Here is a 14144-nt window from a genome sequence, read left to right on the forward strand (position 1 = left end):
GCTCAGCCGAAGATTTTAGGTTGCAATTATGTCGGGCTCTGTTCTAAACCTTCATTAATGGGAGCCTCCCAACTGTTTCTAATGTCTACTGATGTCCTGATTGATCAGATCCTGACCAGAAGAGCAAGCAAGAGGTCCTAGCATTGTACTTAACTCCCAGTCCTAGATGACTGTTGGTGTCACTAAGCAAACCCGTTTTAATAATCTCCAATTTTCAGTCCATCCTCCAACCTCTACCCTCCTTTTGGTCTACAAGGTCCTCAAAAGCTGCTTCCTTCAATTTTCCAGGACTCAGAGGATCTGACAGCATCTGAGACCTTGGGGAAAGCAAAGTGGTTGGTGGGTTGGTTGGTTGGTTGGTTGGTTGGTTGGTTGGTTGGTGTGGGAGCATGCTGAGATCAGCTCCCAAATTTCTCAACCAAGATGTTAGATGATGTCTAGGCCACCTGTAGGATTCCCTGCCCTGTTTGTGGATCACAGGAGAGGAATATAAAATTGAAGGGGTACATTTTGTCAAAACTGTGACTTGGTGTCATCCCACAGCCCTTCTCATTTAGTCACACTGATGCAAGTTCCTAATAATGGTTTCACTAACCAGAAGAATTTAAGTGCAAACAAATGTACGGGGCTCTGCCTGGTCTAGTGTAAAGTGTCCCTGACCATGGCAGGGGTTTGGAATCACATGATCTTTAAGGTCCCTTCCAACCCAAACCATCCTAGAATTCTCTGACCTTGGCTATTGGCAAGCACAAGAGTATAAAATCAGTCATTGATTGAGTCCATGAATTGAAATCCATAATTTTTACATCTGAAAGGCTTTGTACTCCAGAAATAAGGGCAAGTTCAACTAAAAATGATTGATGTTTTCTCTGGAGCCCCAAACACCTATGTTCACACCAGAGGAGACTTGAGTATTGCTCATTTCCCTTATGTTGAAACCCATTTCATGCTCTTTGATGGTTTTATAGATGATATAAAACACTCACACTTTGTGGTTCATCTTCCGCTTCGCCTTGAGCGTGGACTGCTGAGGACTGGGAGATGCCAAAGCTTCTGCACAGCCTTTGGCTTCATCTACAGGAGCAGCAGATCTGAACAGAATCAATTTTGAGTCTTCATTTCATAAAATCAATAACCACATTCTGGAGCAGGTAGAGAGGATCATGTGTGTTTTGAACTCCTGCTACACCTGAAAGTGAAACACAGAATCACAGAATCACTGGTTTGGAAGAGACCTCCAAGATCATCGAGTCCAACCCAGCCCTGACACCTCAACTAAACCATGGCATCAAGTGCCACATCCAAAAGTCTTTCTTTAAACACGTCCAGGGATGGTGACTCCACCACCTCCCTGGGCAGACCATTCCAATACTTTAGACCATTCTAATACTTTAAGACTATAAGACCAGGAAGGGCAGGAACACACCCACAAAATGCCTTAGAAAAACTCCAACTCCAAAATGATGGAAGAGGTGGATTTTGGGGCTGGCTCTCAAGGCTCTGCTCACAAGGATTAAATCCTGGGACACGTCAGAAATAATTTGTTGCCTTGCTTGATAAATTTGATCTTTCCTAGGCCTGGAACAGTTTTGAACCTCTAGGTTGTTTTGTCCTGGGAAGAGCATAATCAAGTTCCGTTCTTAATACAGGGGCTGGAAATTCAATATATGTTCACTGAGCTCAACTGATTTGATTCAAGTTGGTGGAGATTGGAACATGACATAGAGACAGACCCATTGCTTCAGCTGCACCTGTCCTGTCACTTGTCCCTCTAACTTTTCTTCACTGTTTAATGTGAGGGATGCTTTGTATCTGCTCACAGGTAACTCAATAAACCCATATTTAATAACCTCTCTGTTACAGAACCACAGAAGGGTTTGGGCTGGAAAGGACTTTTAGGATCATCCAGTTCCAACCCTCTGCCATGGGCAGGGACACCTTGCACTAGACCAGGTTACTCCAAGCCCTGCCCAATCTGGCCTTGGACACTTCCAGGGATCCAGGGGCAGCTACAGCTTCTCTGAGAAACATATCTTGGTTTCCCTCTGACCTTCACTGAAGGATCTGCTCAATCTTTACAAGTTTATGCTGACAATGGGGAACATCCTCTGGGCAGACACAGATCAGAGAGAGCAGCACTGTAGCTCCCAGCCACTATCTTTTGCCTGCAGCTTGCTCATTCTCAGATAACAGTCCTTACGTATTTTCTTCTTTGCTTTCCTATGAATTTTTTAGGGAAATAGTGTCAGGTTTTTATCTCCAGAGACTGATGATTTTTTTTAAAAATTTTATTTTAATTTGCAGTCAGCCCATAAAAAGGATCTAGCTACTAATTAATCAATCCAACGATCCTGGAAGTATCCTCTAAGCCCACTCCTGGAGGGATCACAAGGGAGCCAAGACATGGCATAGCAGTAGATGGCGCTGAAAGCCTTGGAGCCCATCAAGGATCCCTGATCAACCCACTCCCACCTTGTAGGGCTTCCCAAAAAAACTTCCCCCACTCTGTTCCCTTCTTACACCAGAACACAGGGAGACCTTGCCTCTGAAACCTGGGACATTTTGAGACCACATGGATGTGGATGATGGTTAGAGGGTCTAACTGGGAGTATGAAAATGGCAACAAGGCAGGGACCACAGAACATCCCTGTTTTTGGACAGAATCCCTGTGTAGTGCCTTTTCCTCTACCAGTTCATTTGGAGGGTTCCACAGAGCCACAAAGCAGCTCCTTGCTCTGATCTCAGTGATCTCTCCAGAGGCAATTTAGGTTTATAGATTCAGAAGTGTGTCTCCAATTATAGAAGTGCTGCAAGGTGGCTCCAAGGCACTGTCACCGTGAGACCCCTGGAGACTTGTGACAGCTCCTAGATCAGGAGCCATCCTGCCTCCTCTTATCTGATAGAACACGCTGTATCTCAGCTGGAACTTGACATGTGATTGACAAACACTGCTGTGACATTCCCTGCCTGTTCTTCTGATGCTTTTGAGAGAGAAAAAAAAAAAAAAAAAAAAAAAAAAAAAAAAAAAAAAAAAAAAAAAAAAAAAAAAAAAAGCAGAGGAAAGTATTCCTTTGGCCTGCTCTGTAAGTGATATACACATGGTGGTGTGGCTGGAGGAGGCTGCACCTCTTGGTGACTCAGACCTGGGATCACAAAAAAATGCAAATTTGTGTCTATTCCACTGGTGGGTGGAAGAAATGCACACTTCCAGGTGCCCACAGCAAGGAGCAGTGGAAGGATGACTTCAGGAGGAGTGTGTGTCATATTTGAAGCACTTTCTGGCATGACTCACAATGTGAATTGTGCCTTCTGCACCTCAGAAAGAACAGAGGAGATGGCCAGACCTGTCTGATCCTGGCTCCCTGTCCAACCAACTGAGTCAAAGGCACGTGGGCATTTTGTCACCTAAGTCTAAACTCTCTGTTAGGGCACCTCAGTTAAGTACTGTGTGTTCCTGGCAAATCGGTGTCACAGAGGCTATAAAAGTAGATAAGGATAAAATATGTCCTTAATTGCTTGTGAGGACGGGAGCAGCCAGCCTTGGGCCAGACAAGAATCTCCTTGTTCCCTTAAGGCTTCTTCGAATTACCCCTTTAAATTCAGGAGCTTCACCAGGACAGCGGAGAAATACCCTGAGGATCATATCAGAATAAACCCCAACTCCATAAAATACTCAGGATAGCTGAGAAATTCCCTCTTTTTCACACTCTTGTAGGCATTCAGAAAAAATCCTTCCCCTGGGGCCAGTTCCCTGACCTCCAGCAGCCCATGGTTACTCATCACATCTCAGGTCATTGTGACTATTTTGGACAGGAAATTAAGCTTCTCACCAAACACCCCTTTATCTAATCTCCGTGGTCAATATTTCCACCTTGCTTGCACTAAAGACATTTCCCTTAACGTCCATAAAGCTGGGACAGATCAAAAGAAAAGTTCTCACGGGGTTGTGTGTGCTGCTCACAGTGAGGGGAAGCTTTTCTCCCAGCTACAACAACCTCCAGGTTTTACCTGCAGCCTCATTAAATCAGACCTTGGATGGAACTTTCCAGCAGTCATGTGGTCAAGCCAGGAACGTATCCTGTTTAGTCACATGAGGGCATTTCATTCTTCTCATGGCTGTTACCTTGAGTTGATCAGGACATTGATGCCTGCACTGGATCCAGATTGATTCTGAAAAGTACAACAGGTGTATGATTTTTTTTTTTTTTTTTTTTTTTTTTTTTTTTTTTTTTAATGAACAGGAGCGAGGGCATGTGGTGACAGGTCAAGGGAGAATGGCATTTAACTGAGAGAGAGTAGGTTTAGTAGGTTTAAATTAGATATTACAAAGAAATTCTTTACTCTGAGGGTGGTGAGGCCCTGGCACAGGGTGCCCAGAGAAGTTGTGGCTGCCCCATCCCTGGAAGTGTCCAAGGGCAGGTTGGATGGGACTTGGAGCAACCTGGGATAGTGGAAATTGTCCCTGCCCATGGCAGGGGATTAGAATGAGATGGAATTCAAGTTCCTTTCCAACTCAAACTATTCTGTGACTTTTAATTAATTGCTCCTGCTGAGGTTTACTCTGGCTGGGATAACCAGCGCTGTGTGCTGACTTAATTCATCCCAGAAACAGTCCCATAAAAACCCATGCTGGTGTTAAACACACCTAAATGTTCATAACTAGACAGATGGAGAAAAGATGCACATGTGTGTGTGCCAAGACTGAAATGGCATCATCTGTCATGCAGTCACTCTTGCCAACATCTGATTTATGCATTATTAATGCCAAGGCACCCAGATTATCATTTCCAGCATTGTGTACTCATATGTAGGTGAACGTGGGTGGAGAGAGATACGTGTGTGTTAAATACTTCAGCATATACACATGAATATGTAAATATTTCTGAGTGCAAGATTAGAAATGGATAGACAAATGCGTGGTGCAGAAGTTCAGATATCCAAAAAGAAATCTTTTTGCATCTAGGTGTCAAATTGCTAGAAAATCACAATGTATTTATATCAAATCTTGCCAGCTCCTTTCCTCCCCTGCCTTAGCAGATGAAAGTGTGCCCAGGTTCGCTGGGATCAAAGGCATCCATCATCCACCAATGAGTGTGTGCCCCCGTGACACAGAGAAACAAATACTTGGATGCTGACTGGCAATAAATAAATACCTGCCAGTGTTTATTCCACACCCCAGGGTGGGGCTGGCACTCAGGCTGATCAAGTGAGTCCCTTCTGTGTTTGTTTTGTCGGTCTCCTGGGGGGCTTTTCCGGTCCTTTCCCAGCCCTCTGGTGGGGTTTGGCAGGGAGGGTCTGACAGTACTGCTCTGTGTGACAAGAAAAGCTGCAGAGGTGGGCTGGGGACTGGCTCATCAGGGAGGTTTAATGAGCAGTGTGGGGAAAGAAGAAGCATCTCCCTAAACACTGAGTGAGTCAAACTCACCTCTGGCGAAGGGAGAAGAAGACCTGGAGCAGAGGAGGCGTTGACAAGGCACCATATGTGCTCTCAGTCACATCCTCTGCTGTTTACTCAAGCTGCAGGGATGTGAGCAGAAGTAAAACCTGATTTAGGTCACATATGCCTTTCTCTTTGCTCAGTGCCGGAGTCAAAACATCCCGTGGGCAAGAGGAGGAGGAGATGAGGACCCAGTGCATTGTCTGGGAGATGAGATAGGACTTGATGCACAGTCCTGGAGTAGCAACCAGGCCATTTCTCCCAGCCGAGAGCTGGTTTTGCTTCTCTCTAAAACCTTCCTTTCTGTTGTTGTTGTTGATTCATGACAGGTAAGTTTGGCTTATCTGAGGCTTCATTTTCATAATCAAGCAGCTTTGCATAACTAATAAACTCTGTTCCCAGCTTGTTCTTGTAAAGCAAACACTAACTGGCAAGGCATTTGTTAGATTTATGCACCTAAACAATAGGTATGGTTTGCTTCCTCATTTCCTGCCCACCCATGCAGCCTTTCCAGTGCAGCCTCTGGGCTCTGCATAAAACCATGTGCCCTTGGAGTCACGGAGTCAGTTTGGGACCTCTGGCATCCATCTGCTGAGCAAAACCAGAAGGAGCTGTGCCAGGGGCCCCACTTCAGGTAACCCAAACACCTGACCCCATCTCATGCAATTTAGATGTGGGGCAGTGGTAGGGCCACCACTTCCAGGGATGGGGCAGCAACAACTTCTCTGGGCAACCTAGAGAAGCCCAGAGAGATTTTGGGACTTCACCATCTTCCCAGAAAATAATTTCTTCATTTTATCTAATCTAAATCTCCCCTCTTTTAGTTTAAAACCCTTCCTCCTCGTCCTATCACCATCTGCCTATGTAAAAAATCACCTTCTTTTTCATAACCTCCCTTCAGGTACCAGGAGGGGTTTTAAAGTCTCCCTGGTGCCTTCTCTTCTCCAGGTGATCATCCCCCAGCTCTCCCAGCCTGGCTCCAGAGCAGAGAGGGATCTCCAGTCCTTGGGGCAGCTCCATGGAATCCTCTGGACCTGCTCCAGCATCTCCAGGTCCTGCTGCTGTTGTCCCCACGGCTGGGACAGCTCTGCAGGTGAGGTCTCCCTGGAGTAGGGCAGAGAGGGAGAATCCCCTCCCTTGACCTGCTGCCCACACTTCTTGTGATTCAGCCCAGGATGCACCAGTGGATTAACTGGAAGGAGCCCTGTCACCAGGAAGGCCACCCGTAGGGACACATCACAAGATCACTGCTGCTGGTTGTCTCTATTGCAGCAACAGCAGAGAAGGAAAAAGAAACTTCAAGCCCTGTGATGTGACCAAGCAGTGGGAGAGCTCTCCACCATCTGCCTGCTGGTAAATTAAACATGAGCTCTGCCTAAGCACACGCCAATTACTGGAAAAGGCTGAGTGTGACATGTGGTGACATCCTCCCCCTCGCTTCCTCTCTCTCCCCACCGTGTGAACAGAGCCGTGACTCCGGCTTTGAGCAGCTGAGCCAGCGCCAGGCAAAGATGCAAATCTCGGTCGCTTCTTCCACTCACCACGTGTGGCAGGGCTGTATTTGACAGGGAGATAACCACGCACCGCCTGAAAAAACATCTCACAGCCCCAGTTTGCCTCCAGGGCTCCTCCTCCTCCCAGGGAGGATCCAATCCTGCCTGCCTCCTGCAGGTTTTGTAGGAATGGATGGACAGAATGCCCCTGAAGTCCAGCGGTTTTATGGCTTAGGCTGGCTGCTGTTAATCTTTTCCAGCCTGGTGGAGAGTTAGGAATACAATAATTAACGCCTGGTTGTCAACTGCAAAAAGGAGCTGCAAATTTTGCCAGAGGCAACACCTGCCAGGCAAGGCACAGGTTATTAATCAAAGCATCAGCACTAATAAGTGAAATGTCAAGAAGCTAAAGAAAGTAAATATCAAGTTTGGACACCAGTTAGAGGTTCTCCTGTGCTTTATGACTCCTCTGGTCCATCAGCAGATAGTGAAAGGACAAGGAGAAACAGTTTTAAATTAAAAGAGGTGAGATTTGGATTAGATGCTATGAAGAAATTCTTTACTATGAAGAAATTCTTTACTCAAATAGTAGTAAGGCACTGGAATATGTTGCCTGAAGAAACTGGGGCTGCCCCATCCCTGGAGGTGTTCAAGGCCAGGTTGGATGGAGCTTGGAGCAACCTGGTCTCATGGAAGGTGTCCCAGCCCATGACAGGGGGGCTGGAACGAGATGATCTTTAAGGTTCCTTCCAGCCCAAACCACCCTGTGATCCTGTCAGCAACTGCCCCACTAGACAACATCCCTTCTGCTGCCATCCCCCAACCTCAGCAGATCCTAAAGCAGAAGGCAGTGACCAGAGTGAGGTGAGAGCACAAGGCTGATGTGCCCCGTGGGAACACTGCTTGCTTGGGATTGCCTAATAGCGGGTCTCAGACAATCCTGAACTGGGACCATGGGGGAGGAGGGGGATGTTGGCTCTGGAAGCCAAGGAGGATGTGCTTCCGCCTTGTCTCTGTTTTGAGAGATGCCCTGGCTCCACATCTGAGCCCTGGTTTTGATCTCTTCCCATACAGGTCCATGAATCAAACTGCTGGAGATCCAGGTGGGTGTGTGACTCTTCCTAGAGGCTGTAAAAGAAATTTATCCCCCCAGGAATCACTGAAGTACCCCTGGGGATCACAGAGAGTGAGAAATGAGGCAATTCACCAATTCTGTCAGACCCTTCCTGGACAAATAAACCAAACACAGAGTTTGAGCTCCAACAGATCTATCCCGAATCCACTCTCTGGATCCCTCTCCCACCTCCTGGCTCCCGGGATGCACAGAGGAGCTCATGCCACTCCCAGACATAATAACAGTGATAGCAACAAAGACAACAGTGATAAGAGTAATAATAAAAATACGACTTTTCTGTCCATCAAGGCCAGACCTGCCTTGGGGTGGTTTCCACATTTACAGACACCAGCACAACACACAACTTTCAGTGATTTGACAACCAGAGCTGGCAGATGAATGGGGAAATAGTTTGTGCCTCTTGCTCCAAAACTGTGAAAAACCAGGTGTTTTCCCACAGCTCTCCCCTTCCACGTGCAAGCAGTGGGGATGGAGCTTCCCACTGAGTGTTGGGACTTTCCTGGGGCTGTGCACTGTGTGGCCATGGTGTGCATCATGTTCACGTGGCCACAGCTGCTCCCAGCCCTACCCAGCTCATCCATCATGGTCATTGTCCCCCTGACAGCAGAATGCTGCCCTCAGCTGTGCTCACAGACCCTGTAAGTTACAATCCATACAATCCTGTGGTCCACAAGCTGCACCTGTGGTCAAGATCTTTCTCAGTATGCCTCAAAGAAGGAGCTGATTTGAGCACTCTGGTTTATTTTGGGAGAGCACCTTTGGACAACAGACACCCCCAGCTGATGCCTGTACCCAAACTGGGTGGTGGATATGTTGTGACTGCATCCCTGAGCCCTGGCACCCCCTGCACTGCTGCTGGTTAGTCCAGGCCACACACCAAACCCCCAATGATGACCCCTGCCCTGACCCTGTTGGTTTGCCGGTAGAAACACACACAGCCTGGCATGTGGATGCAGAGAGCTTCAATTTTGTTGACAAACCAACGTTTTCATCTTGGAAAAAAAAGCTCACCCAGAAGAATCCTGCATGGCTCTGCCTGCATTCCCAGCCCCACTTAAACACAGATGATTTCTCCCAGCAGCCACAGCCCTGCTGTGATCCCTGCCTGCTGGGATGAGCTCCTACAGACAGTGGCTATAAATAATCCCAGCCAGCATCAGGAATGACCTCCCTGACAGATTTATTTACTGCAGGCATGACCAATACACAGGGACTTTATTTGCTCTTTGCACACAGTTGCTTGGGCCCTTTGGTTAATTGCCTAGAAGAGGATGCTACTGGATTTCCACCCTGAAATAGATCAGGTTTTGGTGGCTTCAGTGCTGTGCTCTGTCTCAGCAGAGGTGATGATAACCCAGAGAGGGCTGCAGATAATGGGATCTGTCTGAAACACGTCCAGTTCACCTGAGGACACCAGGCCTGATTCTGATACACCCATTAGGTCCATTTCCTTGGGTGGATTTATTCCTAAGTCATCCCAGTAACTGTTTCCTTATCCCGAGGTATCTTGATCTCTGGCATTTGCCTACTGAGGCATGAGGTGATTGTGAGTGACAGTGGATCTCCCATGCAGCCTGGCCTTGGGACTCCACCCTTCAAAACTGGACCCAGATCTCTTTCCAGAGATGGATTCCACAGCTGTTTATCTCAAATTAGCTCTTCAAAACAATAGAGGAATTTGGCAGCTGCTTAATATTTCCCTTAACCTTTGCACAGGGGAAAACACATCCCCTTTTGGAGCAGGGACAGTTTGCTTGTGCTCATTTAGCACTTCAACTGATTTTCTGTTGTTGCAAACAGTCTATTAGTTGTTGTTTGTGCTTCTTTTGGCACTGGTGGTTTAGTTTTAGGTGGTTCTGTGAGGAACAAGGAGTTGGATGTAATGATCTATATGGGTGCCTTCCAACCTGAGATGTTCGACACTTCTACAGCTTTGATCCACAGCCTGCAAGGGATGCACAGACACGAGAACTCCATCCACAGCCAGTGGATGGGCTGGACATTGGGGTTGTGTGGGCTCCTGCACGCTCTTGGCAAACATCAGGCTTTCCAAAAACCCTGGCTGTGCCAAAGACAAGGCACAGAACCAAATCCTCTCCTCCAGGCCAGCACAAAAACCCTCCAGGGCACCCAGAGAGAGAAATACTTTGCAATAAATTGCACTGCCATCTGAGGGGCAGATCCCCAGGCTGCATTTGGGGGAAAAAATAAAATTTGAAGAGGTTCCTAAAGAAGCTGCAAAAGTCAAATTACAGTCTCAGACACACAACCAAACCATGGCAATGGCAGGCCATCAACCAAACCCAACACGTGCATGAGCTCACCCCGTGGCATCCCTGCTTAGGCTTAACCCTCCCAGCTCTGCTGGGTCAGCCTTTCTGCAGGAAAATCAGCTTCACAGATGAAGCAAAAAGCCATCCCGGGCTGGATGACACCTTCACAGCCCTTAATCACCCTCCAGCCCGTCCTTGCCGACCCTCAGAGCAGCAGAGCTTTGCTAGGAGAGGCTTCGGGTGGAAGGTGCAGACAGGCTCAGATCAGCTTAGCAGATAGGAAGGTAATGATTACCCGTGATAAAACCACCAAGGGCAGACAGGTGGGCTTTGTGCTTCAGCCTAGACCTCCCAGCCTCTCTTCCCTGTCTGGGGCATTGCTGACAGAGCTGCTGAGAGCATTTCCAGGGACGACAGTGAGGTGCCAGACACCAGGCTGAGTCACATCTGCATTCCAGAGGTTGCTCCTCTCTGCTGGGTCTCCCAGAAGTGCCTGATGTGTGGACAAGGTGGGCATCCAGCCCTGTGCAAGATAAGGGCAGTGAAAACCCCATTTCATCTTGAATGAGTGATCAAGGGTCACCCCCATTCTCCCATCAGTGGTTCTTATTCCCCCAGCATTGCTCCAGTGCAGTGTTTTCCAACAAGGGAATATTTTTTTCATAAAAAAGGCCAACACTTCTGCAAAAACATCTTCAGCAAAACAGGGAAAATGACATGTCAGTTCATGAGGTCAAAAAAGAGCTTCAGAAATTTTGAAAAATATCAGTTTCCATCCCATTTGGACAGGAAGGTATTTTTATTTTTATTTACGTTCAAAAAAGAAGATCTCTGGTGAACCAAGGTCCATGGTTTTCAGCCAGCTGTAACCATGAGTCCTTCAAACCCTTTATTACAACTTTTCTGGCTTAATTTACTTTCTTCCCAGTCCCATCTCTCTCCGGGGTTTGCTGATTCCTGCAAGTGATTTTACTTAAGGGATGCAGGTGGACTTTTTTCCCCTCTGCAACAGACCCCATCACAGGCAATATTGTGCCAAAAAAAAGGCTTAAATCATCTGTGTGCTGTGGCCATGCTCAGAAATATTCACCATAAACCAGTTAGCAAGTCTGGGAAGGCATTCCAGTCATTATTACGAATTAATTATGGTGAATATCAATGCTTAATTTTTTTTTTTTTATCCCTTGCTTATACAGCAGCCAGTCCTTGCTGAGTAATTTATAGACAGATAATAACCTCCCTGTACCAAGTGACTTCAAAAAGTTGGGCTCCTCCACATCAATGATGGTGTAAAAATGTCACTGAGAACGTGCCCAAATGGATGGTAGGAAAGACTGGGTCAAAATGCCAAAGCAATGCTGAAGGATGAGGCAGGCAGAGAGAATGAAGGTGGATGTGTGGCAGGAGAGCACATCTCCACTTGTCACAGGTGAATCAAGGCTGGCAGGAGGAGGAGTGAGTGGGTCAGGGCACCACTGTGGTGTCACTGATTGCAGCAGGTGACATTAACACTGCCTGAAAGGGAAAAGAGCAGGCCTGGAGTGCCAGGGTAAGTCACAATCCCTGCAACACCACCAGTGGAAGAGGCAGGAAGGAAAGCAGCCATGAGCACTGGTGCCATCACCCTGACATCCAGGTGAGCTCTCTGTAGAGACACCCAAGGACAGCAGCACAGAGTGGATGGGGTGACCAGGCACCTGTGTGAGAGCCACAGCCTCCTGTCCCCCTCTGTCACTGATGGATCAGTGCCCTGGGGTGGAAAGAGATGGACCAGGAACCAGAGAAATGCAAGGTGATGCTTGCCTCTGCCTGCTGCTGCATGGTGGGACTGCTGAGGGAGGACATTGGTATTTTTAGGTGCCACCAACCTCTAAACCAACACATCCCCTGCCAGTCAGAAAACCTTCCCCAAAGCCTTCTCCTCTCTTCAACTCCAACCCTGCCCACAGGTTGGCACCCAGCTTTGGTGGAGGCATCCAACACAGCCTCTCCAGCCTGGTTTGGATGACATTTATCAAAATGCTGGGTTTTCTTTCTGCTGATGCTCAGGCAGTCATTTGGGTGGACGAAGGCAGCAAAAGGCAAGACCCAGCTCTGGAAATATCTCCTCATAATGACCAAAATCACAGCTTAATTGTGGGGTTTGAGCTGCAGCTGGAAATATCTGGATTTGGGGTTGTGTTCATTCTTGAGCTGCCCTCCCCCGTGGTAATTATTCGTTAGGTCTTAATTACTGTTTCTCTTTGTAGCTCTAATTCAGCTGCATTTTTTGGTCACAACCTCTGCTGCCACCCACTTCTCTGACTCCTTCTCTGAGGCACCAACATCAAATCAGTACAAAGAGCACTCAGATACCTCTTTAAGTAAAGACTAAATAATGTTTGCTGGTGTCTGGCCAGGAGTGGGTGCAATATCAGAGTCTGCAACTCCTACTAGAGGGAGAAGAAATTCATAAAGCCTGGGGGATTTTGAGTGTTGTCCCTTCAGACCATGTTAGATCTGAGTCTTGGAGCAGCAAGACAAAAATCTTCTCACTGTGCAGCAAGCTGGGTGGACAGATGCATCAGGTGGGTTTTATCTGCCTTGCCCAGAAGCTCACCAGCCTCAGTAACATCATCACACAGTACCAATTAGATTTTCCTTAGGGCTGTGGGAGATGACATCCAGACAAGACCTCTCAAGGCTTTTAGCCCACCATCAGCTGGGCTGGGGCTGCTGGGTCCACCCATGCCCTCCCCAGAGCAGACACAGCTCCTGGGGGTGGACCACAGAGCAGGGCAGGTCCAGCTGGAGCATGAGAGACGAAAGTTGACTTTGATGTAGGCACTGCAAATTAATTCCCTAGAGCAGAATCATAGGATAGTTTGGGTTGGAAGGGATGTTCAAAAGTTATCTTATCCAACCCCCCTGCAATGAGCAGGAACATCTTCAGCTAGATCAGGTATTTTGGGGTTATGTCAGTGCTTTTGGTGTTGACTCTTACTACATGATGTAGTCTCTTCCAGGATTGCTGACCAATAAATTCAATTTTGATCCACTTTTTCTGCCCACCACACCACTCAGGCTCAAAGAGGACACAGCTGGACACACGAACAAGGGAAATATGAGGGACATATTCACATCCACGCAGCTTTTCATTAACCATGAGTGCAACATGGGCTCTCCTGGGGATGGGGAAGGGACCCTGACATTTGGCAGAATTTCTGCATGGAGCAGCCAGACTGTGATTTACAGAGAGGTGCAAAAGAAATTAGCCATATCTCAGCATAAATATATTCCTTCCCAAGACATTTTGATTGCAGCAAAACCTCCCCAAGTGCATCTAGACACCTAAAAATATTGCAAATAATTCCTACTAGAGCCCCTTGCAAAGCAATTCCCGAAAAACTGTAGTTTCTTTTTTCTTTTTTTTTTTTTTTTTTTTTTTTCATAGATGGATAAAAAAGAAGAAAAATCCCCTCCAATCCCAGACATGAGGGCAGTCACTCCCCAGCCCGAGGCAGGTGAGCCTGCCGGCCCCTGCTTCATCCAATGTGCTGCATTGTGAAGGTTTGCCCGTGGTTTAGTTAATCCCAGACACATTCCTGAGCCATCAATCAGAGCTGAGTCAGCCAGCGTGACTGGTCTGCCCTTTTTATTTTTTTTTTTTTTTTTTTTTTTTTTTTTAGCCATCACAAGTTCTCTCGCCTGGTTTGTCAGCAATGAGCTAGGGGTTTATTCCTCTTTTTATTTATTTATTTTTTCTTTATTTTAATAAAAATGGGACTTGACTGGGAGCAGGGAAATGTTCCTGCTGTCGAGTATAA

Source organism: Zosterops lateralis, assembly GCF_965231275.1.
Source record: "Zosterops lateralis genome assembly, chromosome: 4".
Lineage (NCBI taxonomy): Eukaryota > Metazoa > Chordata > Aves > Passeriformes > Zosteropidae > Zosterops > Zosterops lateralis.